At 42.6% G+C, this 14,496-nt stretch overlaps 1 long non-coding RNA gene across 1 annotated transcript in view; it reads left to right on the top strand.

Annotated features, from left to right (window-relative positions):
* LOC106731459 (uncharacterized) overlaps positions 1-14,496 on the top strand; it is a 183,109-nt gene that overhangs the window by 168,259 nt on the left and 354 nt on the right. The window contains exon 3 of the long non-coding RNA XR_012907015.1: positions 11,494-11,592. This is a non-coding gene — a long non-coding RNA (uncharacterized LOC106731459). The remainder of the gene's footprint in view (positions 1-11,493; positions 11,593-14,496) is intronic.

Here is a 14,496-nt window from a genome sequence, read left to right as displayed (position 1 = left end):
TTAAGAAAATTACCACAAATTGTAGCCCATGGAAAACCTTCTGTTCAAATCCTCTGGATGAATGGTTAGATCCTAGCGGTAGCTGCATTGTAGTTCCATAGGTACAGAACTGGAATTTGGAAAATGTGAGTTCTAAACCAAGCACTGCCATATACCTGCTGGGTGATTTGGGGCAAGCTGTTTAATGACTTGGTTTCTTTGTCTGTAAAGTGGGGGCCAATAACACTTACCCATCTTTGTACAGGATGTCACAGAAAAGCCTCATGTAAGAACTACCATGACTGCTGTTGTAGGCTGCATTAGTATCTGTTGGCTCTACTTGGGAGTAGGGATCTTCAAAGGGTTAAACGATAGAGGTTAACCATTTTATCTCAGACCCTGCTGCTTGATCTGCTGCTCAGCCCTGCCATGGCTGCAACTGTGGGGTCACACGATGGTTGTAAGCTCCAGCCACTGGTCCTGCTGTGGCCGTAAGGTCCCGTGGTGGCTGTGGGATCCTGCTGGCCCTTCTGTGGCTCAGGCTGCTCCGGCCCGGTGTGTCTGTCTGCCGCCAGAGTTCATTGGTGTTAGCCAGCCACACTTGGTTAACCGGTAAGCATACCTGTAAGCCTCATGCCTATCAGTATGCTTAGCTGTTGATTGTTTAACATTCCTACTTGGCAGCTGTTTCCCAGGGTGAGCTTTGCTCTCATTGTGGAGGCAGAGTAGTAGGGCTGAGAGTAGTGTGAATGCCCCAAGCCGCCATCTTCTCCATCTGTTTTAAACCCATCTCCTTGGGGGCTAGGGAAGATGTGTCCCTCTCTGCAAGACATCAAGACCCTGACTCTTTCCCTCTTATGCTATTGTGCAAAAAGGCACATGAGTGAATGTTAAAGAGAGCACCATCCTTTCACTAGAATTTCATTCCTAAGGTCCTGCTCCCTTTCTCCATTGACTTTGTTGGGACCAGTGTATGCTCAGCCCCTCTCAAAATCAAACCAGTGAGCCTTGCTCCTGCCAAAAGCTCTGTACAGAAAGATCCTTGTGCTCACCTAGAGCTCTTTGCAGAATCCAGCCCTTGGTTTGTGTAAGTGAATAGTTTCTGCAGCCATCTGTCCCTAAATAGACTCCACTATTCAACTTTACCGTATAGACAGTCTGGCTAATACGTTGTTCACATGAGACACTGGACTGGCATTATCCAAGGGAAGTGTAATCTATAGCCATACATGGCCTGGGCCTGCTTGCAACAATGGAGCTGGCTCATATCCTCTGAGGTAACTTCCTACTCACCTTGTGGCTGCAAATCGTGCACTGCTGTTTTGGGCTAGCTCATAGTACAGTTGATGTTAGAAAAAAAGAGACCAAAGTCTATTTGAAAAGTCAAAAGAATTTTTCTGCCATAAGAACAACACAGCACTGACACCCTCTTTCTACTCCTACTCCACACAGAGTTTTGATCCACAAAGGGAGACGTGACAGAGGCTACTTGGAGTTTGTTAGGGACATCACTATTTCTGTTGATTTTGTAGTTAGGAGGATTTAGTGCCGTGACATGTAGACAGGTTTCTGGCTCTATTGATGATGATAACCAGAAGGCTGCTTGCATGTGCACTCAATGATGTGGGCTCAATGACCACCGCAGATCCTAAGTGAGCTCCCAAAGACCACAAATCAGATAAGGATTGAAGGTGCCTGGCCAGGTTTATTTTTAAGTGAAGTACAATAATAGTTGCCAGTAGACTCTACCGAATCACTACACTCGTACTTGCAACAATGGCCTCAGCTCCATGGGTGGGAAATTCCCACTGCCCCCCAGCTGGACAAAAACTGTTCCTCCAAGACACCACTTTATATACAGGTGCAAACAAGTTACACATCACTGCTTATGTGTCAGATTGCTTCCCTCTGATGTTGTCAGGTTACCACCCTCTGACACTACAGATACCATCCATGACCCTGTACCTCATGGTTTGATTAAATCAGTGGTTCTCAACTTGTTTCAGTTCACGGATCACCAGGACAATCAAAAAATTTTCGTGGACCACCTCCTTTTTAGACATGATAAAAAAGAGCAGACAACAAACATTTTGGTTTGAAATTTATTTCTTACTAACAGATTTTTGGATTATTTTCTAACTGACAAACTTTTCAATGTTTGGAATGGTACTTGACGAATATCGCTTTCCACTGCAAGCCGATTCCTCTGTTTGGACTTAATGTGCAACAAACACGAAAATCCAGTCTCACACATATAAGTTGATGTAAATGGCAAAAGAAATCTGACTGAGTGTGCTGACAGATTTGGGTAACTCCCGGTCACACTGGCCCAAAATTTCTCTATGGTAGACTGCTGGTACATGTCTTGAGCCACAAAGTCATTTTTCAGATCCAATAATTCCTCCTGCAGATCCTCTGGAACACTATTAACATCTGTTGTAAATGGATTCCTGATGAAAGATAATTCATCCCTTGTCTTGTCCACCTCCGGAAAGTATTGTTGGAATTCATCTCATAGCTTCTGTAAATGATCGAGAATTTACGTCCGAATGGCTTCCTTTTCCCCAAGGATGGCATCCACATATGGAAATTGAACCAAATTATTGCCTTCGACTCTTACGATCCAGAGTTCCAATTTGTCAAGAAAAACCTTGATGTTGCTTTGGTGAGAGAACAGATTTGCACCTTTCTCTTGCAGCTGAAGATTCAGTTTGTTCAAGATTCCAAAAATATCAACAAGATACGCAAGTTCTAAATTTGACTGAGTCAGCACATTTTGGAATTCCTCTTTCCCTTGAGCCTGGAGAAATAAATCCAACTCCTCTCTCAAGTGAAAAACTCTGTTGAGTATGTTCCCTGCTGACAGCCACCATACAGAAGTGTAGAACAGCAACACATCAAAGTCGGAACCCATGTCCAGGCAAAATTTTTTGAACAGCCTGGTGTTCAGAGCCGATGATTTAATGTAATTCACCACTTTCACCACCCTTTGAAAATGGTGTTCAGTTGCTCAGGCAACGTTTTTTATGCCAAAGCTTCCCTATGAATGAAATGTAAACAGGGGCTGAACTGCTGCTTGCTGTCAGCCAGCTAAAAGGAGGGGTGGGTGTGCCCACTACAGTTGTTTAGCTCTGCAAGGTAATTAACTGTTAACTGTTGACATGTAAATACTGCTCAGGAGAGAATCTGAGGTGTGGCTATGTAAATCCCAGTCAGCCAGGGCTGATGGGAGGTCAGTGTTGGAATGGAATGTGGAGAAGTGTATATAATTTGGGACTGTTGTGGGGGTAACTAATCATGCTACCCCTAAATGTGGGAACTGTAAAACATGCCACCATTGCTTGCAGGAGAGATACCACCATCATGGTAAGAGGTCTCGGAAGAACAAGCCTCCCCCCTTCCAGAGTTGAGTGAACAGAGCTGGGGGAAAGAGTTAAAGGGTTTGAGTCAGCCTGCTTCACACCTGCCAGGTGTAAGCTATAAGACTGGCCCAGCCTGCACCTTTCCCCCTTTGTTTTAAGGACAGACCTCAAGCAGACTCCCTGAGGAGTCTTTTCTTTTGCTAGTCCAGTGAAAGCTGGATTCATTTGCCAGTCCAGCTGGTGGCTAAAGAGTTGAAATCACTGAGAGCTGAAATCACTGGTTTGGCTGAGTGCCTGACCTGTTGCACCAGTGAAGTAGAGGTGACCAGTGGCCTGGCATGGAGCGGCGACAGGCGAAGAGTGGCGATGTGTGGCGTGGCGTGGAGCAGCGGCAGGCGAGGAGCGGCCATCAGCGGCGTGGCGTGGAGCGGCGGCAGGCGAGGAGCGGCCATCAGCGGCGTGGTGTGGTGCGGCGGCAGGTGCCCAGTGGAGCGTCCAGAGGCGTGGAACGAGACAGCTGGTGGAGTGTGGCGGAGTTTCATATAAGGTGCCTTCTATCTATCCCCGACCCCCATTTCTACCCAGGTTGGGAGGTGAAACCCTGCGGGTGAACTTTGGGACTCTGGGTGGCACGGACCAGGGACAGAGACCTTTGGGGTGTCGGACTTTTTTGGACTTAGAGCGATTCTTGGCTGGGGTGGGGGCTTGGCTCATGTTTGGGGTTACGAACTCTGTTTGTGGTGTTTTCCCCCAAGTTAATGCCGCATGACTTCTCTTTCTGTTTCATTAAATGTTTCTTTCCTACACTCAGACTCAGTGCTTGCGAGTGGGGAAGCATTGCCTCTCAGAGGTGCCCAGGGGTGCGTGAATTTCCCAGATTACTGGGTGGGGGCTCGAGCCGGTTCTATGTGTGATGGCCCCAAGATATTGAACCCAACCCTGGTTACTGCCAGGCCTACTTGGCAGAAGGGTTACAGAAGCAATGAACTCTGGTTACCATTGGAGTGCGCTGTTTCATCAGCGTTTGGAAGCCCTATCTTAAGCCCAGCATGGCAGGTGCACTATCAGTGGTGACATCCACAAGATTTACCCAATCCAGACCATGTACTTCAAAGAAATTGTTAACAATTTGTGGTGGTATCAAGAATCTTACAAAAAAGAAACTCGTCTTTGAAGTCTCCCTCAACCATGTATCGTGCGAACACCAACAGCTGAGAGCACAATGCAACGTTGGTCGATTCATCCAACTGTATGGCAAACAATGGAGACTTCTTTATTTCATCCATAACTTGTTCACTGATGTTTTATGATATCTCATTTATCTGTCCTGATACTGTGTTGTTAGAGACAGATATATCATTCAGCTTCCTTGCTGCTTCCTCGCCAAGAACAAGCTGCACCATCTCTTTTGCACAGGGGAGCACAAGTTGCTCTCCAATGGTATGAGGCTTCTTGGCTTGTGCAACTTTGTACGCAACAATGTAGGAAGTGTGCACTGCATTGCTTCTCTTATTGTAGAATGCACTTGTTGAGTCGAGGCACTGCCATTTCAGACCTGATAACCGCTGCTCAAAATAATCTTGATCCTTTTGCAACAAGTTGGAGTGACACTTTTCGAGATGGAGTTTCAGCTTAGCCAGCTTCATTGAGTCATTCCCCAAGACTTTGAAACAGATAACACATTGTGGCAAATCCACGCCTTCTTTTTCTTGACAAGTGAAGCCGAATTTGATATAGTCCTCCGAATACTTGCTCTTGACATTTCTTACTGTCGTTGCCATTATAAACAAACTATACCACACCTGTAAAACAGCACATGTAGCACAGCATGAACGACACAGCAACCACTCAGCACGACGGTGGCAGCTACACTGACGCTCAGAGCCTCAGACGGAAGTTACTGGCAATACAATGCGGTTGCGTCCTAGGTGACACTATGGATGACATGCTGCGTGCTTGTGAACATGACGTAAAACAGTCTAACGGCGGTGCCTGCTCACACTGTGACTTTGGACAATGTTCCTGTGGACCACCGAAAAGGTCACCATGGATCACCAGTTGAGAACCACAAGATTAGATCATCTTTATCCATCATGCTGTCATTTTAGACCCTTTCCTGAACTGGCGTCTGTATCTGTGAGGAGTGGGTACCAACGTCTTTTATAATGAGCTGGTGGTTCCTTGTGTTTTCAACTTATGACCAGTTACTGTTCTACATCTGGGCCTATTACCTATTAGTATTTTGCACTCTCAGCCCTTTTTGTGCCAAGTTCTGTGAGCAGGGGCCTGCCTCTTGCTCACAGCTTAACTTTGCTTTATGTTAGCCATGATTTGTCTGTTGTTAGCAAAGCCCCAAGCTTAGACTAGGCCTGTGCTACATGGGCTTATGTTTTAGGCCTTCATCTTACTACTGATTTTAGTGAAGGAAATTGATACAAACCTGTAGGATGGATGGATGGACAGAACAGAGTAAGAAAAACTTCCATGCAGACTAGTTTTGAAAGGTAAAGCTTTTTCAATGGGATTAAAAAAATCCTTTCTACAGCACTATTTTTGGGGAAGGGGGAGGAAATGTGGCTTAAAGCCTTACTTATAAAATATAATAGCCATTTAGAGGAAAAGGCTTCAGCAATGTGTGTTTGCATTTGTTCATAGCCAAAGAGTTTGGAATTAATCCGAAGTGCCTGGGCAGCAAGGGTGTGGTTTCGAGAGAGCAGCCGTGCATACCGAGATGTGGCTTGCTTTTCATCCCGTTCCCCTCATGATAAGGAAGCGAGGGGAAAATACTGTGAATTACTCCTGTGCCCCTTCCCTCAACCAGCTAGGAGCGAGAGGCATGCACGGAAGCTGTGTACTTTCCCCTTGCTCCCTTATTATCAGGGGAACGGGAAGAAAAGCAAGCCACATCACGGTACATATGGGTGCTGCGCCCCTCCCCCGAAATGGCACCCTTGCTGGGCAGGTGTTTGTAGAGTGATCATCTCTGGACACTTGGGGACTGTTGCATTTAATTGGATGACAACTAGTGCTGATTGTGTGTCCATTTCCCTTTGCTGGGATTGTATGGAGAGGGTTGAGACTTGTTAACTGATTAATCATCTTACACCGTGTTGAAGTTAATCACCTTTTCTTTCCTGCTATTTCTTTGTGTTTTGTAAAATTGTAAAGAACTGTACAGAAAAATGCACCTTTGTGTACATAGTAGAGGAGGGTGTCTATCTGACCATGCAAGTCTTGGACATTTCTGATAGGATTTCCAATAATCAGGTCATTGTTAAGGACTGATTGTTGCCATAAAATCTTTCTATAGAAAGTTGTACATCTTAAGTGGGATTATGATGGAATTGCTGATGTGATTTAACAATCATCATGAATGGAACTGCCAAAATATAATTAGACACATTTTATAGTCTTAATGTGTTTTCCAGGGAGAACACAATTGTTCATGTTGCAATCATATGTTTGACTTTCTGTGTGACATTTCCTTTAATAACCATTTGGAAAAAGCAAGCATTAATTCTTTCAGTGCTATTCCTGACCTGTTAGTTAGTTGCAAATAGATTAGCAACTAAAGTGGTATCTAGCCTGCAATATGGTACTCGTATTTCATACTTTGCTCACTAACTGCTGTTGAATAACCCAGGTGAAGTACCATTTGCTGCCAAGTGCTGACATTAATACAGGTGCATGAGATTCCTCTTCTTTTACCACAGTCCAAGGTATGTCTAGACTGTGGTGCTATTTGCGGATACTGGAGGCTGCCTGCTTTGCTCTTGGTGCTGTTCTGGTGCCCAGTCAAGGCCCAATGCTGCCACTGGCTCAGATTTAGCTTTGGAGACGTGATCGTTTCTGGTGCTCTTGTTGAAGTTGAGCCTCTTGTTCTCTTTGCAGCAGATATTAACCAGAATCTGGCTGTGTTCCTCCAGCCAGCTAGCAGTGTGCTTGATGCAGCGCTGCTTAGTGCTGGCCATGCTAATATCTGTGAGGGTTAACTGTGTTTCCAGATGAAGCAGTTCACAGGGAAATGAAGTGTTAAATGGTGAGCAGGTGCATTTGAACCAGGAGGTTGCTTCCAGTTCCTGGGAAGCCAGTGGGAAATTTTGGTATGGAAGGACTGGGAAAGGCAGTCCCAGGGAACTGAGAGACAGCATTGGTGGACTCTCCAGACTGAAGTCTGATGATCCAGAGTTGAGCTACATTCACACTGCAAAATACCTGGGTTTTGAGTCGCATTATAGAGGGACTCTGGCTGAGGTTGAGTGGATTCCTAGCCTGGGTCAGACTAATTTCTGTGTGGCTGGAAGTAGGACTTGAGCTCTGATGCAGGGTTGTGTTGTGTAGACTTCCCCACTGGAAGATGTTGAATTGTTCATTAGTCTTTGTGTGGTTTAGATGAAAATAGCTGGAAATTGTTTTTTTTTCTTTTTTTTTCATTTGCTTTACTGTTGGAAACTTAAAGATGGAAACATGGAGCTTCGTGCATGTATCCAGGGAGGCTATACCCACAGATGTTTAAGATCTCATTTGAACCATTGCATTACATGCAGGGGGAAACAGACCTATTAAATTTTTCTTCTCAAGTACAGTAAGAACCATTGCAACAAAGGACTAAGGAAGCTTCTTTTAGTAAACTAATAGTAACTACCCCTACCAATCAATATGTTTGATTATAGCATGTATACAGAGTAAAGCATGTTTCAGTCGGATATATCTGTCTGAATTCTTGCTGTATAATCTCTTGTGAAGTAATGTAAACTTTTGCTACAAGAGGAGTCTGAACTACTCTTTGTAGGTGGTGAGATCTAAGAATGTTGAAATGTTGCATAGGATGGAAGAAAAATAAGCCTTAAGTTCAAGCATTTAGCAATAAAAACAGTGCAAGTGGTGTTAGTGACCTTCTGAGTCTGAACCCTCATACACTTCAGGCACATGGCTTTTGTAGAGGATGACACATAAATCAGCATGAACTCACAAATATATTTTTGGCACACTATGCTTTTAACAAAGCAGTGAAATGACTGCTTTTATAGTGGCATGTTTTGGGGAAGCCATTAATGTTGTTTTCTTGAAGGCTCTTCACCTTTGGAAAGTGCCATTAAAGGTGATAAAGTGGTTGGAATAGAAATGTGTCTCCTCCCCTCCATCTCCCTGTTGCTGGTTTGCTTCCATGGATAATACTCTTTAGCCATGAAATTAGCCCGATCCAAAAAAGCTCACTGATTTCAGTGTTTCTCAGAAGGACGGCCTTTTTCATTCCTTGTAGCAAATTTCAATCATGATCCGGAGAGTAGTTATTGCCTATCTCTTTTCCAGAAGGTCAACAATGACTTTTTTTTCTTATTCCTTTGTTATTCTTCCTCCTTGTCCTACTGTGGGAAAGAGAAATCTGGACAAAAGGTGCTCTTTCTCTTTTAACATTTGCCTTTGTTTTTTCCGTTTTCCCCTTTTCTGTCCCTCTCACTCATTCTATTTATGCTGTTGGAAAGAAAATGCTATCTACTTACTTTGTAATCCCTTTGGTACAGGGACCATCTTTTTGTTCTGTTTGTACAGTTTTGAGAACACTGTGAACTTGGTCCAGAAGATCCCAGTGATTCCTTTCCTGGGTCTCAAGTCTGCAAAACAAAGTGAAAAGACTCCTGTTGACATCAAAGGTGTATTGGATCGGGCCCCATTGCATCTGAATGTGCCCTGCTTTTCTTCATTATTTCCTTGGGCCACAGCATAAGTTCTCTAGTTTCAGACTCTTCACTATGGTAGCTTGTACCTTCTGTGTATATGTTAATATATAACTTTCTATGTACAAATTAAAACTTTGATCTATAAGGAACTGCATAAATCAGAGGGTCTCAAAATTCTTTGGAGGGAGACCCTCTCCTGACATCAAAAATTACTGCTCAGCCCCGGGAGGCAGAACTGAAGCCTGAGCCATACTACCCGGTGTGAGGGTAGGGGAGCCTCAGTGGTACCCTGGGTGGCAGGGGCAAAGTTATGTTCAAGGGCTTCAATTACAAGCAGTGGGGTGGGAGCTGTAAACTGTGCCCTGCCATGCAGACCTGAGCCCTGGAGCTTTGGTCCTGTGTAGTGGGGCTTACGGCCTGATAGCCAGCAAGTCTAATACCAACCCTGGCGACTCCATTAAAATGGGGTTGACACACACTTTGGCATTCCCACGCATAGTCTGAGAAGAACTGACAGAAATCCTGCCCTCTGATTAGAGATGTGAAAAATTTCCCTTATAGCTTCCAAGGCTGTATATGTGAAGAGAAAACATCTGTATTACTTACTGAATTTGCCAGGATGTAACCTTACCAGCCTATTGGTGTATATTTTTGTATTGCCAATCACTTTGTTGAATTGCTCTGATAATTCCTGTCATTTAGAGCTTTACCCATTTGGGTGTCTCTTATATCTTTCAATGGGCCATATCTTAAATGATTATTATATCCAACTTTATTTGTGGCATATAGGAATCTCTGTCATGGACCAGGATCGCCCTGTACAAACTCATGACTGTCTTTGCTCCAGAGAGCTCCCAGTCTTTTTATTAAGATAAAAACCAGGTGGCTACAGACAGAACAAGACAGTTTCAGGAAATAGCTTCTTATTTTGGGCTGCCAGGCAAATAATTTTCCATAGTTTAATTTAAGATGGAATTAAAATATTTGGGTTTGTTTTTGTGTTTTTATTTATTTATTTATTTATTTATTTATTTATTATTATGATCAAAGCTTTGTTTGGTACACAATCCAGATTTGGTCTTTCATTTGAGAACAGTATCTCATGGAAGAGAAAATGTCTCATTAAAAGCAAAAATGATATATAGCATCTATTAATCAATGGGATGGAAATGCTCTATGCCCTGAACTCAAAGTGTTGAAATGTATCTCTTAAGGATCAATATTGTTTCCAAGTAACTAAAGTAAAATCAATACCAGACATAGACTTCATTTTGGTTACAAATCATTAAGTTCCAGTGTTTGGTGAACTTATAACTACAAACAAAGCTCTCTCTAACTGGCTTTAAAGAATAAAATTTACTCCGTTAACCCCTTTAAGTTTTACTGTTTTATATACAGCATATGTTTCTAGCAAAGCTTCGTTCCTTGAAGAGCTATTGCTGTGGTTCCTACTGTGAACCATTACGCAGAAAAAGGTGTAGGCAGCATTCTGCTCCAAAGTACATCTCCTTAATATATTATTGAGGGCATCAAGCTGCCTTTTGAGCTACGGGTGTTGTAGTAAGGGGAAAGGAGGAGCACACCAGGGACAACTTCTGCTGTGCAGAAAAGTGCTAACAGAAGTGCGTTGCTGACATGATGCCCCACTGGAGTGTGGTCTGCTGCCCAGCGCCTATCTTGCTAGCTTATTGATTGTGAGCAGGATCCAGGATCTTGTGCTGCTTTGCTGTTCCGCTCTGCTGGATATGGTGAACTGGAGCCAATGGGAGCCACGAGGGTCTGTAGCTATGGACCCTTTAGGTAAACAAAGTGGTGTGGGTCCACTAGCAGCTTTCCCAAAGTGGGTCCAGGGAACACCCTGAGAAACACTGCTCTGCTTTATTGTAGCAGAGCTGAATCTAAGCACGTTTGTGACACATTGGCCCTGAGAGACAGTGGCTTTGTGGGTGGCCTATGGTACATTGCAGCTACATAATTTCCAGTAGTTTGTTATTTTTTTAACTCAGTGGCTGCCCTGGAATACTATCTGCTATATTTTAAATAATTCCACACCCTGAGCACCTGTTCAGCACTGGAGATGCACAAAAATAATGGGCTCCCTTTTCTTGCACTCAAGATAATCTCATCTGAAGAAGTGGGTTTTGCCCACAAAAGCTCATGATACTATTTTTGTTGGTCTCTAAGGTGCCACAGGACTACTAATTTTTTAAATAGTTACCGTTAAAGTTACAGACTAACTCGGCTACCCTTCTGAGATCTTTACAAAAAGTAAAGGGTCCATTACGAAACTATCATCATAAACGAGGACCTGAACAACATTCCTCCCACTTACAGTTGTTGAAAATGTACTTCGTATTCTTGTTTTTCTTTAGCTGATGCATATGGAAATAAGGTGCTGCTGTTTCGTTCTAGCTTGGTTAATTTTTCCTGGGAGTTGGTATTGTTTTTTACTTCATTATTTTTTTTTTCAGACTAAGTTACTGAGCAAAGAGAAATTAAAAACAGGCTGCAGAATTTTCAGTTTCCTGCTGCTGGTTTCTCTAATGTCTGACAGAGACTTGGACTTCAAGGTACAGAGGAGTTCTGTAGGCCTGGAACATAAATACCTTTTCATTTTTATAGTTATGCAATATTTTGTTCTGTGCTTGTCTCCTGACATGAACCTCCCAGCTCCTCAATAGAGTGCCCATTCCTGTTTTTTTTTTTTTTTTAAATCTCTGAACAACTCAGGAGACAATTCACAGCTGCCACCAAGCTGGTATGTCAGCTGTGCAATTAAAATGCCAGCACAAAACCAGATCCAATACTGAGAGTAACCGAGACTTAAAATTGTGAATGTAAATTTGACAAACCTGTTGAAAGAAGAGAGACTGCAAGAAAATTTCATGAAGCCAAGGAGATGATTATTAGCCCTGAGTGAAAATGGTAATTTGAGAGTGTTCTTGTAAATGAAACCTGATGATTTGATATGCTGTTATCACATCCCCTTTCACTCATGTATTTGTGGACATCTAGTTGAGGTAATTTTTATTCACAAGAAAAAACATGCAAGACAAACCTCCGTTAATACTCATATGTTTGTGAGGGTATACACACCAGAAGAACTCATCAAGCTGTTCCAAAAGCTTTCCTCCATTTGCCCCAAAAGCCCCAACCAACCAACCAACTTGTTATAAACAATTACATGCAAATCACAACCTGCCTGTGGACAATTTGCAAACATAAAAAGAAGACCTTTTTACAAACTGTTGTTAATTTAAGGAGGAAACAAATCATGTAATTAAAGTCATCTTTCAGTGTAGCAGTTGAGTAGATGTGGCAAACAGTTTGTGAACAAGCCATAGGCCAAACTTTTTAAATAAAGTGATTTGAATAATTACTAATGTGTAAAAATAATGGATACATGAATCTGTGACCCTTATGTTTTTATATAGCATCTCTTGTGGCACCAGAGAAAGAGAGAGAGAGATGTATTGTGAACAGAAAAAAGGGGAAAGTAACTTGACAAAATTTCTACAAATAGTTCGACCACTTAAAACATATTATTGACTTTGTGTGCAGAGCTTATGGAAGTGTACGTACAATGCAATTCACTGTGAGCAATAAACTGTTTCTCTCTCTCTCTCTCTCTCTCTTTATGAAGAGTTGTACATTCTTCTGGTCAGTTTTTCTCTATTCTTTTTTACCTTAAATGTTGCTTATTCAAAAAGAATTTTATTTCCTTTCTCCCTCTCTTTCATTAATGTAAATGTTATGGGAGGTCATGTTTAAAAAATGATGCCTGATCATAATTTTTAGCACAAGAGGTAATGATTAATCAACCTTGTCTCCTTCATACAGCTTACTGAAGAATTATTTACATTTAAATACTCTGAAATGATAAACTAAATCATTAGCTCCCACGGATTGAAAATGCAGATAACTCTCTTCATTACAGAGAGAGAGAGAGAGAGAGAAAGCTTTTTCTCTTATGAGCCATTATTCCTCAGAATAAAGACAGTCTAGGCTTTTTTGTGGGTGGCTGGGTCTAACTTTTTCAGGCTTATAATCTTAAAATACTACCCTTTTGTTTATAAGAAACACTCAAGTTGCTACTGATTTGGTTGTTAGAAATGTCATAGAATCATAGAACACTAGAACTGAAACAGGTCGTTGAATCCAGTCCCCTACCCTCACGGAAGGACCATCCCTGATAGGTGTCTATCTAACCTGCATTTAAATATCTCCAGAGATGGAGAATCCACAACCTCCCTCAGCAATTTATTCCAGTGTTTATCCACTCTGGGTATGTCTACACTACCACCCTAATTCGAACTAGGGTGGTTAATGTAGTCAATTGAAGTTGCAAATGAAGCCCGGGATTTAAATATCCCGGGCTTCATTTGCATCTTGCCGGGCGCCGCCATTTTTAAATCCCCGGTAGTGCGGACTCCGTGCCCATGGCTACACGCGGCACAGAGTAGGTAGTTTGAATTATGCTTTCTAATTCGAACTACCGTTACTCTTCGTGGAACGGTGTAGAAAGCCTAATTCGAACTACCTACTCCATGCCACGTGTAGCCGCGGGCATGGAGTCTGAACTACCGGGGATTTAAAAATGGCGGCTCCCGGCAAGATACAAATGAAGCCTGGGATATTTAAATCCCGGGCTTCATTTGCAACTTCGATTGTCTACATTAACCACCCTAGTTCGAACTAAGGTGGTAATGTAGACATACCCTCTGATAGTAAGGAATTTTTTCCTAATGTCCAGCCTAAACCTCCCTTGCTGCAGTTTAAGCCCATTGCTTCTTGTCCTATCCTCTGAAACCAAAGAGAACAATTTTTCTCTCTCCTCCTTGTGACACCCTTTTAGATCCCTGAAAAAATCCTATCATGTCCCTTCTCAGTCTTCTCCTTTCCAAACTAAACAAGCCCAAGTCTTTTAGTCATGTTCTCTAGACCTTTAATCATTCTTGCTGCTCTTCTCTGGACCTTCTCCAATTTCTCCACATCTTTTTTCAAATGTTGTGCCCAGAACTGGACACAATACTTCAATGGAGGCCTGATCAGCGCAGAGTAGAGTGGAAGAATGATTTCTCGTGTCTTGCTCCTATTAATGCATCCCAGAATCATGTTTGCTTTCTTTGCAACAGCGGCACACTGTTGACTCATACTTAGCTTGTGGTCCATTATGACCCCTAGATCCCTTTCTGCCGTACATTTTCCTAGACAGTCGCTTCTCATTCTGTATGTGTGAAATGGATTGTTCCTTCCTAACTGGAGTACTTTGCATTTGTCCTTATTAAAATTCATTACTATTTACCTCAGACCATTTTTCCAGTTTGTCCAGATCATTTTGAATTATGACACTATCCTCCAAAGCAGTTGCAACCCCTCCCAGCTTGGTATCATCTGCAAACTTAATAAGCGTACTTTCTATACCAATATCTAAATAGTTGATGAAGATATTGAACAGAATCCGTCCCAAAACA

Source organism: Pelodiscus sinensis, chromosome 13 (assembly GCF_049634645.1).
Source record: "Pelodiscus sinensis isolate JC-2024 chromosome 13, ASM4963464v1, whole genome shotgun sequence".
In the NCBI taxonomy this organism is placed as follows: Eukaryota; Metazoa; Chordata; order Testudines; family Trionychidae; genus Pelodiscus; species Pelodiscus sinensis.
The sequence above is the reverse complement of the archived record's forward strand: the minus strand, read 5'-3'. Positions and strand labels throughout refer to the sequence as shown.